The following is a 15,611-nucleotide window of genomic DNA, read 5'->3' on the forward strand; positions in this document are numbered from 1 at the left end:
GCTTCTCCCAAAAGGTGTGTACAGCAAGGATGATTGTGGTAAACTAAAAAGCAAAGACTTAAATAATATACGACGCTCCAAGCAAAACACATATCATGTGGCGAATAAAAATATAGCTCCAAGTAAAGTTACCAATGAACGAAGACGAAAGAGGGGATGCCTTCCCGGGGCATCCCCAAGCTTAGGCTTTTGTCTATCCTTGAATATCTTGGGGTGCCTTGGGCATCCCCAAGCTTAGGCTCTTGCCACCCTTTATTCCATAGTCCATAAAAGCTTTACCCAAAACTTGAAAACTTCACAACACAAAACTCAACAGGAAATCTTATAAGCTCCGTTAGTGAAAGAAAACAAAATCACCACATAAGGTACTGCAATGAACTCATTCTTTATTTATTTTAGTCTTAAACCTACTGTATTCCAACTTCTCTATGGTTTATAAACTATTTTACTAGCCATAGATGCATCAAAATAAGCAAACAACACACAAAAAACAGAATCTGTAAAAAACAGAACAGTCTGTAGCAATCTGTAACTAACACAAACTTATGGAACTCTAAAACTCCTACAAAAATAGGAAGTCCTGGACAATTTGTTTATTTATCAGCAGCAAAAAGAATCAACGCAAAAGCACGTTCCTGTGATTTAAAAAAAAATATTTGTGCGCTCAAAGTTTCTGTTTTTCAGCAGAATCAAATCAACTAACATCATAGGTTATCCTATAGGTTCTACTTGGCACAAACACTAATTAAAAGATAAAAACACATCTAAATAGAAGGTAGAAGCAATATTTATTACTAAACAGGAGCAAAAACAAAAAACACAAAGAAAACTAGGTTGCCTCCCAACTAGCGCTATCGTTTAACGCCCCTAGCTAGGCATAAAAGCGAAGATAAATCTAACGAGTGTCATCTTTGGCACTAAATTCATAAGTAGGTAGCATGATAGATTCATACGGTAATTTGACTTTATTTCTTGGAATGTGCTCCATGCCTTCCTTTAATGGAAATTGGAATCTAATATTCCCTTCCTTCATATCAATAATCGCGCCAATCGTTCTAAGGAAAGGTCTACCGAGAATAATAGGGCAAGAAAGATTGCAATCTATATCAAGAACGATAAAATCCACGAGCACCAAATTTCTATCTGCAACAATGAGAACATCATTGATCCTTCCCATTGGCTTTTTAATGGTGGAATCCGCAAGGTGCAAATTTAAAGAGCAATCCTCAAGATCATGGAAACCTAGGATATCACATAAAGTTTTCGGAATCGTGGAAACACTAGCACCCAAATCACACAAAGCAAAACACTCATGATCTTTAATTCTAATCTTTATAGTAGGTGCCCACTCATCATTAAGTTTTCTAGGTATAGAAACTTCCAAATTGAGTTTTTCATCATAAGATTGCATCAAGGCATCAACGATATGTTTGGTAAAAGCTTTATTTTGACTATAAGCATGAGGAGAATTCACAACGGATTGCAACAAGAAAATACAACCTTCTAAAGAACAATTATCATAATCAAAATCCTTGAAATCCGAGATAGTGGGTTCAATGCTATTTAAAGTTGTGACCTCTCCAATCCCACTTTTACCAAATTTAGGATCAAGATCTAAAAACTCTGAATTCTTGGGACGCCTTCTAGGTAAAGTTGAGTCATCATCAGTACCATAATTATCAAGATTCATATTGCAAAACATAGATCTAATAGGAGACGCATCAATAAATTTAAGATCCTCATCATTATTTTCATGGAAACTAGAAGAACACGCTTTTATAAAGCTATCTTTTTTAGCACGCAATCTAGCGGTTCTTTCCTTACACTTGTCAATGGAAATTCTCATGGCTTTGAGAGACTCATTGATATCATGCTTAGGAGGAAAAGATCTAAGTTTAAGAGAATCAACATCAAGCGAAAGTCTATCAATGTTCTTAGCCAAATCATCAACTTTGAGCAATTTTTCTTCAAGCAAAGCATTTTTTTTGAGAAATCATAAATTCTTTCATACTATTCTCAAAATCAGAGGGCATCTTATCAAAATTACCATAAGAATTATTGTAGGAATTTCCATAATTATTAGAGGAATTACTAGGGAACGATCTAGCATTAAAGTTTCCTCTATAAGCATTGTTTCCAAAACTATTCCTACCAAAAAAATTCACATCCATAGATTCATTATTATTCTCAATCAAGGAAGACAAAGGCATATCATTGGGATCAAGAGGAGTACTTTTAGTAGCAAACAATTTCATAAGTTCATCCATCTTTCCACTCAAAACATTAATTTCTTCTATAGCATGCACTTTTTTACTAGAAGATCTTTTGGTGTGCCATTGAGAATAATTAGCCATAATATTATCAAGAAGTTTTGTAGCATCTCCTAATGTGATTTCCATAAACGTGCCTCCCGCGGCCGAATCTAAGAGATTTCTAGAAGCAAAGTTCAAACCGGCATAAAAAATTTGTATGATCATCCATAAATTCAAACCATGAGTAGGGCAATTGCGAAGCATCAATTTCATTCTTTCCCAAGATTGGACAACATGCTCATGATCAAGTTGTTTAAAATTCATACTATCGTTCCTAAGAGTAATAATCTTAGCGGGAGGAAAATACTTAGAGATAAAAGCATCTTTGCACTTGTTCCAAGAAGCAATACTATTTTTAGGCAAAGACGAAAACCAAACTTTAGCACGATCTGTAAGTGAAAACGAAAATAACTTCAATTTAACAATATCATTATTTGTATCTTTCTTCTTTTGCATATCACACAAATCAACAAAGTTGTTTAGATGAGTAGCAGCATCTTCACTAGGAAGGCCGGTGAATTGGTCTTTCATAACAAGATTCAGCAAAGCAGTATTGATTTCACAAGACTCAACATCATTAAGAGGAGCAATTGGAGTACTAATGAAATTATTATTATTGGTATTCGAGAAATCACACAATTTGGTATTATCTTGCGCCATGGCAACAAGTAATCCAACACACAAGCAAACAAAAAAAAGGCAAGCAAAAAAGAGAGGAGGAGATTGGGAAAGAGAGGGCGAATAAAACGGCAAGGGTGAAGTGGGGGAGAGGAAAACAAGAGGCAAATGTCAAATAATGTAAATGCGAGGGAGATGGGTTTGTGATGGGTACTTGGTATGTCTTGACTTGAGCGAAGACCTCCTCGGCAACGGCGCCAAAAATCCTTCTTGCTACGTCTTGAGTTTGCGTTGGTTTTCCTCGAAGAGGAGAGGGTGATGCAGCAGAGTAGCGTAAGTATTTCCCTCAGTTTTTGAGAACCAAGGTATCATCCAGTAGGAGGCTCCTCAAAAGTCCCACGCACCTACACAAACAAACTGAGAACTCGTAACCAATGCAATAAAGGGGTTGTCAATCCCTTCACGGCCACTTGCAAAAGTGAGATCTAATAAGATAGTAAGATAAGATAAATATATTTTTGGTATTTTATAATATAGACGCAAAAAGTAAAGATGCAAATAAAAGTAGATTGGAAGCAAATATGATAAAAGATAGATCCGGGGGCCATAGGTTCACTAGTGGCTTCTCTCAAGATAGCATAAGTATTACGGTGGGTGAACAAATTACTGTCGAGCAATTGATAGAAAAGCGAATAATTATGAGATTATCTAGGCATGATCATGTATATAGGCATCACGTCCGCAACAAGTAGACCGACTCCTGCCTGCATCTACTACTATTACTCCACACATCGATCGACTCCTGCCTGCATTTAGAGTATTAAGTTCATATGAACAGAGTAACGCATTAAGCAAGATGACGTGATGTAGAGGGATAAACTCAAGCAATTTAGATACATTATAACTGAGCACTTTTCCTGCTCTCTCACGCCTTCAAAGTTTTTGACCGTTCGATTTCATGTACTGAATGTTCCTGGCCGTTAGATCTTCCTGCAGCGCAATTTTTTCGCGAGATGGGCTGGCTGTCCTAAAGGGCAGCTATCCCCGTAGCTTTTTTGGCCCATTGTGGTTAACTGGGCCGGCGTTTGGTTATCTGGCCCATTTCCCCTGCTCGACTACTTCCGCTCCAAATGCCGCCTCTCCACTTTCCCTCCCCAGGCACCGCCGCCGACGCGCCTCTCTGCCTCCGACCTCTCCGATCTGTTCGCCATTTTCCCTCCTCCACGAGGCAAATCTGGTAAGTGCGTGCCGAGTTTTCTCCACTTCAATCCCCCCTCCTCTCCCGGCCGTTTCGTTTCCTTCGCCGGCGACGCCTCCGTTCTCCCAGGCCCCACCGCTTGTGCTGGGGTCCACAATGCGATGCCACATATTCGATTCAGTTAATGATCTGGACTGTGTCCCCAGGCGTGGATTGAATGGATTGATACGCTGATTGATTGGGTATTGCCGTATTGGTTCCATTGCAGATCGGTCGGTCGAAATGGGCCACGAGGGCACCAAGTACGGTGAGGACGGCTGCCCCAACCATACAATCCCCCGTTCTTCGGTACGTCTGTATGCCCTCTGCTCTGCTGCTGCCGAGAAATCTCCCTCTCAGGTTAATGTACCACACCATTTTTGTGCGGCACTGTATGTCTAATACATGCTATGTCTTTGTGTGTTCTTTTTTCTTTCAGACCTGGATGACACCCTCTACCCGGTGGCCTCCAGCATTGGCCTCGACTTCGTGAAGAACATCCAAGGTGCATATATATAAACCAAACCATGCCATGTTTTACTAAAAATTTGCAGCAGTATTAGTTTACTGGAAGAGATGGCCGGTTTTATGTACGACATTGATGAGTTCATGCTCTTGTTTGGCTAATTGACTGTCTGCTCCAGATTATATATGGTCGAGAAGCTCTGAATCGACAAAATATCAGGTTGGAGCTCTGCATCCTCCTCTACAAGCAGAGTACGGAACCACCGTGGCCGGTCTGCAGGTGTGTATGGTTTAAGTCCAACAAATTCTTTTGTTTGTTTTAGACTTGACCATGTGTGTATAATCAAAACGTTGTGCTATGAAGTAAAGGAAATGTTTATGAAGGAAAATAATGTTGAGGTGTTGGTAAATCTTTCTCACAAGGTTGATTTTCTTATACTAGCTTAGTATTCTTCACCTGAAAATCTGCAATTGTTGTAAGCCAGCTAATTAGTTTCGATGCCATGCTTTGATATTATGTATTTAGGGCGTATTATTTTCTATGTATGCGTATTATTAATGCGATGTCGCTATTTGTTGATGTATGCAACAGATGGCTTACAACAATATAATCAAATGTGCAGGAAACGTGGACATGCTATTCTAGGGAAGGGCGAAACCTTGGACGTGTAATTGATTACTTTATGTAGTTCTAATTTCTAATTCAATAATTTCTTCCATATTATAAACCAAACGACTTCTATGTATACCATCAATTGAGTTTCAGATGAATGCTAATGTACCAATGGGGCACCAACTTGGTTCTAGCATAAATACATGGTTCTGGAGTCCCTAGGCTGGAAACATTTAGTACTAACCATTTGCTTTCTTCCCTACATTTTTCTTTCCCTCTTCTAAAGATTTTCTGATTAAGTGCCTGAAAGCAAATCAATTTCTATACATGCACGAGTTCAGTTTTTCAGTAATACATTACTCTCCACATCCCATAATATAAGAGCGTTTTTTGAGTCTATGAGCATCTTAAATTTTGTTGCAATATATTATATATGTCAGCACCCAAAATTTATTTTGCACATCCTATAGATTATCTTTCTCTAAATCATGTGGTCCTTTTTCAGTTATCAGTAGCAGTAGTACTACACAAAGATGATAAATCTCTACTACCTAAAAGAAACATAAGGTTCCGTTTCCCCTATTACGTCGTTCTTTCGTCCGACCCTCGTTGCGTTTCGTTCGCCCTCCCGGCTCCCGCACCCCTGGACGCCTTCCTGTCCCACGTTAGTTTGTTTCCTCTTAGAACCTTTGATCAATTCCCCCCTCACTCATCTCCTGAATTCACGGGTTGATTCTATCTCCTGCTGATTTGGCTGCCGCGAGAGTCGCCGACACCGTGATGAGCGCAACCCATCACCTCTCCTTTCCATCTCACAAGCAGCAGGGGAGATTGGCAACCTTCCGAGGTCACGGACGCGGGCGTCCTAGGGATTGGACGTTGTCGTCCGGAGGAACTTGGCCCATGGCTTCGAGGGATCCAGGGCGTCCTAGGGATTCGTCTTCGAGCACGGATTGGAGCACGGGAAGGGAGCAGGCAAGTCTTGTCCGGCTTCGAGGATAGTGTGGGTGAGACCTCCTGGCCTCCCATGGCCGTCGCCACCGGGTCGTCTCGTTAGGCCCAGACGCTGTCGATCCGGCCGCTGGCCACGCCCTGATCATCTCCTTCCCACTCAGTTCGTCCTCCCCTAGCATCTTACATCAATTCGTCCTCGCAGCGCCACCACCGTCTTCCCCTCATCCCTAATGACACGATGGTCCTGATCGTTGCGGTTCCCCAATCCGAGTTTCCCCCAAAAAAAACCTACATCTTGTTAGCCCCACCTCGCATCATCATTGCAGAATGGAGGATGCCAAAGTGGGAGGCATGGTTACGGCTTTCGGCGACTGAGCCGGTCGGCTGCGGCGGCAGCAATAGGGAAGATGCTATCTGCCAACATCCTCTCAAGATCATGCGTGTAAGTTTCTTCATGTTCTATCTATCCTGTTTTTTGCAGGAAATCCTTTTTTGTTTGTACGAATCTGATAGTTTTGAACTTTTGATACTTGACACAGCACTCAAATGGCAAGCCCATGGGGCTGTCGTTAAGGGAATATATCTGAAGCAGCGTCCAGATCTGACAGTTGATTAGGTGGGTCTTACTATGTCTGCTACATCGCTGCATGATATCCATATGAGGGAGGAATCGCTGAAGAATGGTGAGCCACTCTTTCGTTGCTGGTGTCGAACATCCAATTTATGAGTTATGAATTCTCTCTGCAGAGACAAAGAAAGAAAGTCATTCAGATGAGTAGTGAATTCATTGTAGACAATTTGGAAGAACAGATCAGTACACGTTTAGTGAAATGGCTGTATGCCTCTGTGCATACGATTAAAGGACATATTTCTTCTCCAGTCTTATTTCATTATATGTATAATTTTTTATTCTCATTTACCTTATGTCTTTTCAGACCGAACATTTTTCTTACTCATACCCAAGACACCAAATAGAAGGAAGTTGTAGCAGCTTAGAAGTCACAACATTTGTCATGTTTAAACTAAATGCTAGCTATTTTGATATTCTTTTTGGTGGCCATACCCGATATGTTCTTCCAGTAAAAAAATGGGTATGCTACTATCAGATCCAACCCTTTCTATGTCAAAAATAGTAATTTCATATTATTATTTGCAGGCTCAGTTTGACCTTCAATATGATTGTTCTAGCTTTCATTAGGCAATAGGAACTGTTGTTGCAAATAGAAACAGCCTGCAAATGTTTATTTAGCCTGTAAATTCAGAAAAGAGAACAAAAATGCACCTGTTGATACAAAGTGACTAAGGACTTGGGGAGGACCATCACTACCAACCAAGGAGGACCACAGGAAAGGTAGAACACTACAGCTTGGTCCATGTTCCGTTAAGGTCGGCCTGATCCCTGTTCTCCAAATCAATTTGCCATGGCTCATTAGTTGCGCAGTTCTTCTAATTCGATAATTGGTGCGTTCTAATATAGGCAAATTGCAAGGACAAGAACATTTGAGGGGTTATCAACACATGTAAGTTTTGTTTTTCTCTACAACTTTAGAACAAAAACAAAAAACAAGAGCGATGATGATATACTAAGAAGGAGATGGCACACAATATTGATCAGTGTCTTTGTCTTTATTGCCCCGTGGCAACGCACGGGCATTGTCCTAGTTATACCTAAAAACAGATCATAGTACACAAAGATGATAAATTATATCAAATTTGACATGATTGAACCTTATAAGCTGGCCTCGAGAACACAACGGTCTATTCCATTTGGTTTTCCTGGTCCTCATAAATAAATACTTATGTTGCTTATTAGAGTTCCAAGGTATGCCAAAAAATTGAGCAGAAAGCAATGTTTGCTACCGATTTCTGTAAATGCCTGTTTCTTTGTAACTTCTTACCCTTGGTATGTAATTCCTAGAGATAAAAAAATTTATAATAGCTCTAGCCAAGTTTAAACTTAGGACATTATTTTTGGTTTTCACTAGAGTGGTAGTGATATTCAAACTTCGGATAGCTCTATGCCAGAAGAAAAAAAAGCAACACAAGAAACAAGCGTGCCAGTCAAGCATAGATTGTTATTGCTCAAACTTATTGAATAGTGTATAGCAGAAAACTTGCTTGCTACCAGTTGAACTACTGTTATGTTGTAAAAGAGGATTCAAGTTCTGCCTTTTATGTACATAGGTACTCATGCAATAAATTTTGGTCAACTCTTTTCTGAAATTTGTTTCAGTACTAAAGCATAACCAAGTAATGATATCTAGCTTGAGCAGCTCCTAAATGGCGTATTGAATTCACTCTGGTTGCTCTTTAATAAAACAAGTAAACAAAAAGAAACATATGATTATCACAGGTCTCCACAACTTCTTGTATGGTAGTATAATACTCCTTCCAAAATATAAGGCGTGCTTGACTTTGCTTAGTCTTTAATGCATAACTTTGACCACTAATATATACAATATTATATGGATCTGGCATGCATAAATGATATCATCATATTTGTTGTGAAAAATAATCTTATTTTATATATCTTTATACTAACTTGGTACACATACTATAAGTGAAAATCATAGTGAAAGTTCTGCGAAAAAACTAAGAAAAGTCAACCGCGCTTTATATTTTGGGAAGGAGGGAGTATATCTTTATTGGATATTCTAACTAATTACAATCCTTGTTAGCATTCTTGTCCCATTAATGTGATGCCCTTCACAGGAAATGGCCAGTGCATAAGGATCATCTAATTCTTTGTTGTTTCCGAACATGGTGGCCCTTTGGTAGAGCCATGTGAAGATTTCATTTATGCACCTATGGCTTATTATCTGTCTTGGCTGTAATGATTTGTTGTATTTACTATCTAAATCATTGTGTATGTTGTTATGCCAAACCAATTCATATATGTGAACCTTGCTTCTATTGAGTATATATGGCTTGCAAAAATGTTATGGAGGACATATTTCTTTAGATTACCAACTAATGTATTGTTATTGTTATGCAAATTCAATATGTTTCACGTGGCCATATATTTATGAAAAATCCTACCATTTTATTGTATAATAGACGGGCGCAGCAACACGCGCCATCAATGATCTAGTATGATATAAACCCCATCTTGTTATCCTCGATGGCAACAATACAATACGTGCCTTGCGGCCCTTTCTGTCACTGGGTAACGACACCGCAAGATTGGACCCAAAGTTAAGCAATTCTCCCATGGCAAGAAAGATCAATCTAGTAGGCCAAACCAAACTGATAATTCGAAGAGACTTGCAAAGATAACTCTGTGACGCCCCCGATTCAATCGTACACTAATCATGCACGCAAATGTGTACGATCAAGATCAGGGACTCACGGGAAGATATCACAACACAACTCTACAAATAAAATAAGTCATACAAGCATCATAATACAAGCCAGGGGCCTCGAGGGCTCGAATACAAGTGCTCGATCATAGACGAGTCAGCGGAAGCAACAATATCTGAGTATAGACATAAGTTAAACAAGTTTGCCTTAAGAAGGCTAGCACAAACTGGGATACAGATCGAAAGAGGCGCAGGCCTCCTGCCTGGGATCCTCCTAAACTACTCCTGGTCGTCGTCAGCGGGCTGCACGTAGTAGAGGCACCTCCGGTGTAGTAGGGGTCGTCGTCGACGGTGGCGTCTGGCTCCTGAACTCCAGCATCTGGTTGCGACAACCAGAAAGAAAGGAAAGGGGAAAAAGGGGGGAGAAAGCAACCGTGAGTACTCATCCAAAGTACTCGCAAGCAAGGAACTACACTACATATGCATGGGTATATGTGTAAGGAGGCCATATCGGTGGACTGAACTGCAGAATGCCAGAATAAGAGGGGGATAGCTAATCCTGTCGAAGACTACGCTTCTGGCAGCCTCCGTCTTGCAGCATGTAGGAGAGAGAGTAGATTGAAGTCCTCCAAGTAGCATCTCCAAGTAACATCTCATAGCATAATCCTACCCGGCGATCCCCTCCTCATATCCCTGAGGTAGAGCGACCACCGGTTGTATCTGGCACTTGGAAGGGTGTGTTTTATTAAGTATCCGGTTCTAGTTGTCATAAGGTCAAGGTACAACTCCAAGTCGTCCTGTTACCGAAGATCACGGCTATTTGAATAGATTAACTTCCCTGCAGGGGTGCACCACATAGCCCAACACGCTCGATCCCATTTGGCCGGACACACTTTCCTGGGTCATGCCCGGCCTTGGAAGATCAACACGTCGCAGCCCCACCTAGGCAAAACAGAGAGGCCAGCACGCCGGTCTAAACCTAAGCGCGCAGGGGTCTGGGCCCATCGCCCTGAGCACACCTGCACGTTGCATGGGCGGCCGAAAGCAGACCTAGCCGGCGTTCCAGTCCAATTCGGCGCGCGCCGCTCCGTCGCTGACGTCTGAAGTGCTTCGGCTGATACCACGACGTCGGGATACCCATAACTACTCCCACGTAGATGGTTAGTGCGTATAGGCTCGTAGCCAGACTCAGATCAAATACCAAGATCTCGTTAAGCGTGTTAAGTATCCGTGAACGCCGAACAGGGCCAGGCCCACCTGTCTCCTAGGTGGTCTCAACCTGCCCTGTCGATCCGCCACAAAGTAACAGTCGAGGGCCGTCGGGAACCCAGGCCCACCTCTACCGGGATGGAGCCACCTGTCCTTTCAGCCCCCTCGTCAGAATCACTTGCGGGTACTCAATGAGCTGACCCGACTTTAGTCACCATCTGTATAGTATGTATGTATGTATAGTATATACCCGTGATCACCTCCCAAGTGATCACGGCCCGATAGTATAGCAAGGCAGACTGACTAGAATGTAGGGCCAATGATGATAAACTAGCATCCTATACTAAGCATATAGGATTGCAGGTAAGGTATCAACAGATGTAGCGACAATGTCAGGCTATGCATCAGAATAGGATTAACGAAAGCAGTAACATGCTACACTACTCTAATGCAAGCAGTATAGAGTAGAATAGGCGATATCTGGTGATCAAGAGGGGGGGGGGCTTGCCTGGTTGCTCTGGCAAGAGAGAGGGGTCGTCAACTCCGTAGTCGAACTGGTCAGCAGCAGCGTCGGTCTCGTAGTCTACCGGAGAGAAGAGGGGGAAGAAATAATGAATACAGAGCAAACAAAGCATCACAAAATATAACAAGGCAATACGCGGTGTTCGGTGTGCCCTAACGCGGTAGTAGGTGATACCGACGAAGGGGGAAGACATCCGGGAAAGTATTCCCGGTGTTCCGTGTTTTCGGGCAGAGGAGCCGGAGGGGGAAAGTTGTGAGTTTGATATGTTAGGGGTGTGGGGCGGACGAACGGACTGCGTATCCGGATTCGCCTCGTCGTTCTGAGCAACTTTCATGTTGAAAATATTTTAATCCGAGTTACGGATTAAAAGATATGATTTTTAAAAGATTTTAACAATTTTGGAATTTAATTATTTATTTAATTAATTCGAAAAAATGTATTTATGACGTCAGCATGATGTCATGCTGACGTCAGCAGTCAACAGGGGTTGACTAAGTCAACCCTGACAGGTGGTTCCCGTTCGTCATACACTGTTAACTAATTAACCTAACTAAGTTTAATTAACAGTAGTTAATTAGGTTAATTAGTTATTAGGTTAATTAACCAGGATTAATTAACTTAATTACTTAATTAATTAATTAATTAATTAACATTTTAATTATTTAATTATTATCTATTTATTCATTTAACATTTTTTTTAAATTTTTATTATTATTATTATATATTTTTTAATCCCTCTTTTTTTTGTTCTGGGGCGTGGGGCCCCAAGGTCAGTGGCTCAGGGGGAGCCCTAACGGGCGAACGGCCACGGGTCCCGGGCGTAGAGTGCAGGCGCACCTGAGCGGGCACTCGCCCGCAAAGCAGGACGAGGCCGCCGGGGCACAGACGACGAGGAAGGCCGGCGAGGTTAGGCGCGCGCCGGGTGCGGTCAGCGTCCGACCTGGGCGAGGCAGGCAGTGACGGGCGCGGCTGCAGGTGACCAAGGACGTGGCGGGGGTGTGGGGCTGTGTGCGTGGCCACAACGCGCATGGCACGGGGGCGGCGCACGGTGCGGGTTGCGGGGCGCGCGGCCTTCGGGCGCGGTCGATGTGCGGGGGGGAGAGAGGAGGGAGGATGGGGCTCACAGTGAGCCGGACGGGGAGGCAGCGGCTCGAGGTGGCGCGGGTCGGGTGGCGCCGGCGAGGCGACGGGTGGACGACGACGGGGTCGTCCATGTCGAGGCAGGGGCGTGGCGTCGAGGCGGCGGGGGCGTCCAGCGAGGCGGGCGACAGGGGGGGAGCGGCGCCGACGTCGGGGGCGGCGAGAAGGCAACGGCGACGGCGATCCGGGACGGTGGCGTGGTCGGGCCTCTGCTTTCCTCGATCCAGATCGAGGGCAGAGGAGGTCGTGGGGGGGAGTGGACCGAGAGGGGGGAAGTGGGGAAGGGATCGGGCTAGGGTTTCAGGTGCGTGGGGGTTATACCACCGGGTTGGGCCGGCTGGGTCGCGTGGGTGGCTAGCTGGGCCTGTTGGCCCAGTTGGCCGGGGGGGTGTCCCCTTTGTTTTTGATTTTGTTTTTTTTGTTTGTTTTCTTTATTTTCCTCTTTTCTTTTCTGTTTTATTTTTGTTTCCTATTATTTTAGGTTCTGTAAAAATATATACTTTGCATCTAATTGAACATTTCGATTTAGTCTACCGCCACAAAAGTCTAGACCCCAATTAATTTGGTTTGATATTTTATCAATCTGTAAAGGCATTTAAATAATCAGGTTTGCTAATATTTAAATCATTTTAGTGCATTAAAACACATAATAAAAGTGTGGTTCCTTCACAAATACTTAGTAAGGATTATTTGCCACAAACCGAACATTTTGGTTTTAATGTTTCAAAAGTTTTGTTGTTTGCCTTTCTTTCAAATTTGAATTTGGATCGGTTCTGAACTAACGCGAGATTAACGACAGTAACTTTGATGGCTTGGCATCATTAACACGTGATTACTATAGCCTAATTATTCGGGCGTCACAATTCTCCTCCACTACAAGAAATCTCGTCCCGAGATTTAAGAGGGGGACTAAGGGGGAAAGGTCTGGTTACGAAATGCTAACGAATCTTCTCAGTCTTGGTTGCTCTTCTTGAAGAGGTCGATCCATTAGATTGACGTCTTCATTTCTCTGCTTCAGGCCATCATGGTGATGTCGTCCTTTTCTCGGGAACTCCAACGTACTTGCAAATAGGTAAGGGGCAGCTCGGCTACGACAGAATGTTTATGAGGGAAACAATCTGGGGTTAACCCATGAATGAGCGTAAGATTATCTCTCGAGCTGAACATATCGAATACATCAAGAGTAAGGTACGAAGGTACAATAAGAAGTTTTTGGCAGCCAGGCGATCGTTCAATGCCTAGTCAGAAGGTGAAAGGGGTTTCAAGCAACGGAATAATTATTGTTTCCGATGCCAGAATTGATGATCTCATCGGAAGGTGGCTCATGAATTACATACGAGTCCACGCGGGAGGAATAACTTTGGGAACAGGGGGTGTACAGGAGAGTCAGGTTTCGATCCTGTGGTACTGTGGGTTATGGGTCCACCATGTGGTTGAAAGTAGGAAGGGGGCCGACATTTTGCACGGTCATGATAGTAAGGCGTGTCAGAGGGTAGCCTGTCAGTTATGTCGGCAACAACATCGATACCAAGGGCGAGGGACGAAGAGAACCATTTTCCTGCTCGTTGAACGAGGCGGACCAGTAGGCGAAGTTCTCGTCCATCGGTGGTTACCGGAATGTCATCAACAAAAGTAACAGGGTCTTACTGACAAAATTGTACAACGAGGTGTTTACATAAGCAGGAGAATATTACTGCTCAGATCATATAGTTCACAAGAAAGGTTAAACCAACAATGGAAGGAAAATATGATCATCAGATTAAACAGAACAGTGGAAAGGAAATTATGTTTAACCACATATTTCAAGGGTATATCCTTCCCAAGGACAAGCAGAGCAAGATATCCATGACAGGATATAAAGTAGAAAACCATTTAGGTAAGGGGGAAGGAATCTCATGATATTACCCATACAACGGTTTTAGGATAAGTGATAAATAAAATTTAGCATCGTGCTTCAAATGTTCCTGTTGAAAATCGGAGTACCATTGACATGCTTCGAGATAGCATTGACATGGTCTTCAGGTGAAGATCAGACTTTGGAAACACGAGGGATCCATCAAGAATAACTTATAGAATAAGTCTTACAATTTCCTCATGGATGAATGGATAACCTTGCTGAAAAGGAATCTATAATGATAGGTCCTCCAGCCGGGAGGGGGGGTGCTAGGCATGACATCATGTTACCGGGTCATCAAAGGATCAATATCATAACTCTTGGAAAGTTGTCCTAACCATCATATCTGACGGAGATTCAGGTATGATTGGTGTCAGGATACCTCAGGCTCAGGATGCCTGAGAAGAAAGGTGCAACACAAATTGATGGGATAACACTGTAAGATTCTCGGGAAATGAACCATGAAGTGATTTCCGTTAACAAGAGTTCATCATTATCCCCAGGAGAGGACAAGGAGGTGGATGATGAACTCAACGACAATTCTTTGAGATTTCCAAAAGATGGATTTCCACAATTAAGTGAACAAGGAGATAACATTTGTCAGATCAAACGATATAAGGAAGTAAGCTCGAGGAAAACATACACAATTAAACACTGGTTGAAGGGTGCGCCCGAAGTACGGGTTGGGTTGCACGACCAATTTTAGAATGGTGATTCAATTAGCGAAGGACTTAGAATGAACTATCGCCCATTCACTTCAAAGCAATAGGGTTGTTAGAAGTTTTGAATTCACACGTCATAGCTCCATTGTCGGTATTCCGGTTGAAAACAATACGGGGACCAAGGAATGAACGAAGATGGCAAGAAGTATTATGATATCAAGAATTATTAAGAGGTGGTGAAATTCTCACCACATTCTTGACAAAAAGAGATGGTAATACTTCCGAGGTAAGGAAGATCAACTGTTGGGTAGCAGTGATCTCAAGGTTTACACAAAACACGAACAAGTTGTGTTGAACGGAAGGCAATAAGGTGGTCGATGAGAACAGGAATCATCGAGGGGCAAGGATGGTATTACCCATTATGAATTCAATTGAATTCCTGGAAGAGCTCATAAGGTTGATGATGACCACGACACAATTGTCGAGAGATTTCATGCAGATGTAGTCAATCAGCGACGACATCAAGTCAAAGGAATGATGAAGCAAGAGGTTATTGGAACCACAGTTACGACACAAACTCGAACTCAAGCTTGTTGTTTAAGGTGAAAGGTTATGACGAGGAAAATCGACGTAAGGTTAGTTCATCGTCGAAAATTGGTGCTCCGAGAATAAGGACCAGGTAGCA

General features: G+C 42.6%; 1 long non-coding RNA gene across 2 annotated transcripts; it reads left to right on the forward strand.

Moving 5' to 3' along the window:
• The first annotated feature begins 4,023 nt into the window (after positions 1–4,023).
• On the forward strand, positions 4,024–8,825 carry LOC123119491 (uncharacterized). Of its 2 annotated transcripts, XR_006458712.1 has the most exons (8): positions 4,024–4,167; positions 4,397–4,476; positions 4,607–4,672; positions 4,812–4,912; positions 5,256–6,641; positions 6,739–6,882; positions 7,356–7,585; positions 7,677–8,825. It is a non-coding gene; the product is annotated as an uncharacterized lncRNA (long non-coding RNA). The 2 variants fall into 2 exon arrangements; XR_006458711.1 differs by having other exon boundaries at positions 6,739–7,585.
• The last annotated feature ends 6,786 nt before the right edge of the window (positions 8,826–15,611 follow it).

The sequence above is a fragment of the Triticum aestivum genome, chromosome 1B (assembly GCF_018294505.1).
Source record: "Triticum aestivum cultivar Chinese Spring chromosome 1B, IWGSC CS RefSeq v2.1, whole genome shotgun sequence".
In the NCBI taxonomy this organism is placed as follows: domain Eukaryota; kingdom Viridiplantae; phylum Streptophyta; class Magnoliopsida; order Poales; family Poaceae; genus Triticum; species Triticum aestivum.